Below are 3,856 nucleotides of genomic sequence, written 5' to 3' on the forward strand. Positions count from 1 at the left end.
AAAAAAAAAAAAAAAAAAAAAAAAAAAAAAAAAAAAAAAGGCCAGGCGCGGTGGCTCAAACCTGTAATCCCAGCACTTTGGGAGGCCGAGACGGGTGGATCACAAGGTCAGGAGATCGAGACCATCCTGGCTAACATGGTGAAACCCCATCTCTACTAAAAAATACAAAAAACTAGCCGGGCGAGGTGACGGGCGCCTGTAGTCCCAGCTACTCGGGAGGCTGAGGCAGGAGAATGGCATGAACCCGGGAGGCGGAGCTTGCAGTGAGCTGAGATCCGGCCACTGCACTCCAGCCTGGGTGACAGAGCAAGACTCCGTCTCAAAAGAAAAAGAGCCAGGCATGGTGATACATGCTTGTAATCCCAGCTAATTGAGAGGTTGAAGTACGAGAATCGCTTGGACCCAGGAGGCGGAGGTTGCAGTGAGCCGAGATGACACCACTGCACTACATCCAGCCTGGGTGACAGAGTGAGACCCTGTGTCCAAAAAAAAAAAAAAAAGAAAAAGAAAAAGAAAGAAAAGGAAATAATGGTTTTCACTTGTATCCGTTAATTCATCTATTGATTCTACAAACACTTATTGGAAAGTTAATATTGGCAGGGCTGTGCTAAACACTGTATATACAGCAATGAAGCAAATGGACACAATCCTTGCCCCCGAAGAGCTTAAAGTCTGGTGACAAAGAAAGACCTCTAGTTTTTTTGTGGTTTTGTTTGTTTTTCTGGGAGAGTCTTGCTGTGTTACCCATGCTGGGGTACAGTGCTGTAATCATAGCTCACTGCAACCCCAAGCTCCTGGGCTCAAGCGATCTTGCCACTTCAGCCTCCCAAGTAGCTGGGAGAAGTTGGCACACGCCCAGTTAACTAAAAAAAAAAAAAAATTGTGTAGAGAAAAGTTCTGATCCTCTGATCCTTTTGTAGCGCATGAGTGTGATGATTGGGTGTTCACGGGCATATGTGAGATGTGCCACCCTTGAACCTTGTTACAATGTTGGCACATTACCCTTCTGACATGAAGAAAAGAAAAAAAAGAGAAAAAAGGAGTCTTGGCCAGGCATGGTGGCTCATGCCTGTAATCCCAGCACTTCGGGAGGCCAAGGCAGGTGGATCACCTGAGGTCAGGAGTTTGAGACCAGCCTGGACAACATGGCGAAACCCCATCTCTACAAAAACACAAAAAATATTAGCCAGGCATGACAGTGGGTGCCTGTAATCCCAGCTACTCAGGAGGCTGAGGCGGGAGAATGGCATGAACCTAGGAGGAGGAGCTTGCAGTGAGCCGAGATTGTACCACTGCACCCCAGCCTGGGTGACAGAGTGAGACTCTGTCTCAAAAAAAAAAAAAAAAAAGAAAAAGAAAAAAGGAGTCTCCCCATCTGGCTCAAATTGGTCTTGAACATCTGGGCTCAAGTGATCCTCTCGCCCCGGTCTCCCAAAGTGTTAGGATTACGGGGTGTGGGCTGCTGTGCCAGGCCCAGACTTTCATTTTTATATTTACGTACTTATTTAAAAGATCCTTGAATCATAAAGACCTTCCTCTTTTTTTTTTTTTTTTGAAACAGAGTCTCGCTCTTGTCGCCCAGGCTGGAGTGCAATGGCGTGATCTCGGCTCACTGCAACCTCCGCCTCCTGGGTTCAAGTAGTTCTCCTGCCTCAGCCTCACAAGTAGCTGGGATTACAAGTGTGCACCACCTAGCCGGGCGTGGTGGCGGGCGCCTGTAGTCTCAGCTACTTGGGAGGCTGAGGTGGGAGAATGGCGTGAACCCGGGAGGCGGAGCTTGCAGTGAGCCGAGATCACGCCACTGCACTCCAGCATGGGAGCACAGCGAGACTCCGTCTCAAAAAAAAAAAAAAAAAAAAAAAACAAGTGTGCACCACCACGCCTGGCTAATTTTTGTATTTTTAGTAGAGACAGGTTTCACCATTTGCCAGGCTGGTCTTGAACTCCTGACCTCAAGTAATCTGCTTGCTTCAGCCTCCCAAAGTAGTGGGATTACAGGCGTGAGCCACTGTATTACAGCCTGGGTGAGAGAGCAAGACTCTGTGTCAAAAATAAATAAATACATACATACATACATACATAAAATAAAATAAAATCAGGGAGTGAGTGGCCAGGCGTGGTGGCTCACCCCTGTAATCCCAGCACTTTGGGAAGCCAAGGCAGGTGGATCACTTGAGGCCAGGAGTTCGAGAGCAGCCTAACCAACATGGCAAAACCCCATCCCTACTAAAAATAGAGAAAATTAGCTGAGTGTGGTGGCATACACCAGTATTCCCAGCTACTTAGGAGGCTGAGGCAGGAGAATCACTTGAACCCAGGAGGCGGAGGTTGCAGTGAGCTGAGATTGCAGCACTGCACTACAGCCTGGATGACAGTGAGACTTGATCTCCAAAAAAAAAAAAAAATATATATATATATACACATACACACACACACACATATATACACACACATACACACACACACACACACACATATATATATATATATAATGGAGTGGGTTTCTTGCTCCAATCAGAGCTCCATCCTGTCTTCACTGCTCCTTATCCTCTGCTCTGGGAGGTCCAGGTAACTGTGCTGCAGCCTCTGTCACCCTGTGACCTGCAGATATTGGGAGATCCATAGCTAAGACACCAGGACACCCCAGAAGCCTGGAAAGCAACTGCCTTGTGTACTCTTCTCCAATCCAGAGGATGGGCCACCAACCCACAAAAGACACAAAGCCCAGGACCAGCTGTAAAGCTCCTAAAGTCACTTGGCCAGGTTTCATTGTTTGTATTGTTGGTGTGGCCTCTGCTAACAAGCATAAAACAAATTAATGCAACCTGTCCACCCATGCCATGGAAATGACTGCAACACCCCCTTCTCTACAGGCTGACGAACCATCGTGGAAGAGGTGGGTGCGTGAGATTGTATGAGCCGGATTAGATGAGTGGAGTGGTCACAAGAGGGACTTTATTTTAAATCCTAATCTGACATGTAATTTCTGATTTACCCAGAAGTGCCTCCAAAATGTCTACTTGATGTATTACGCTTTCTGTAGAAACACTTATTCACTGTAAGTTTCCTCCAAAACAACCCTTGATGCTGCTGCAGAAATCATAGGCTGTGAAGTCTGTAAACATCTATACATTCCTACCAAAGCACTTATACTTTTCCCCAGGATGTAAGCCCTGGGTCTGGCGGTTGTTGTGTGGAGATCTACCCGTCTTGTGGCCACCCAAGACCACCCTTCTGTCTGTAAGTTAACCTAATAAATTACCTAAAACCAAAATTAATACATAAAATCAAATCAGGGAGAGAGTGGCAACCAGATTGGCCCAAGGGCTGGCAGTGAGCAAAATGGGGAGAACACAAGACAATGGGAGGGGTAGGATTGTGCCTCAAGGTATTCTGCTAATCAAACAAAACTCCTTTTTTTTTTTTTTGAGACAGAGTCTTGCTGTGTCATCCAGCCTACTTTAAATTTTCTTTTCTTTTCTTTTATTTATTTTTATTTTTTTGAGACGGAGTCTTGCTCTGTCGCCCAGGCTGGAGTGCAGTGGCCGGATCTCAGCTCACTGCAAGCTCCGCCTCCTGGGTTTACACCATTCTCCTGCCTCAGCCTCCCGAGTAGCTGGGACTACAGGTGCCCGCCACCTTGCCCGGCTAGGTTTTTGTATTTTTTAGTACAGACGGGGTTTCACCGTGTTAGCCAGGATGGTCTTGATCTCCCGACCTCGTGATCCGCCCGTCTTGGCCTCCCAAAGTGCTGGGATTACAGGCTTGAGCCACTGCGCCCGGACGATTTTCTTTTATTTTTATTTTTTATTTTATATATATATATATATATATATATATATATATATATATATAT

General features: G+C 46.3%; 1 non-coding gene across 1 annotated transcript; it reads left to right on the plus strand.

Annotated features, from left to right (window-relative positions):
* Nucleotides 1-908: 908 nt before the first annotated feature.
* LOC112610495 lies at nt 909-1,012 on the plus strand. The gene has a single exon (XR_003116390.1). It is a non-coding gene; the product is annotated as a small nucleolar RNA U13 (small nucleolar RNA).
* The last annotated feature ends 2,844 nt before the right edge of the window (nt 1,013-3,856 follow it).

Source organism: Theropithecus gelada, chromosome 16 (genome assembly GCF_003255815.1).
Source record: "Theropithecus gelada isolate Dixy chromosome 16, Tgel_1.0, whole genome shotgun sequence".
Classification (NCBI taxonomy): domain Eukaryota; kingdom Metazoa; phylum Chordata; class Mammalia; order Primates; family Cercopithecidae; genus Theropithecus; species Theropithecus gelada.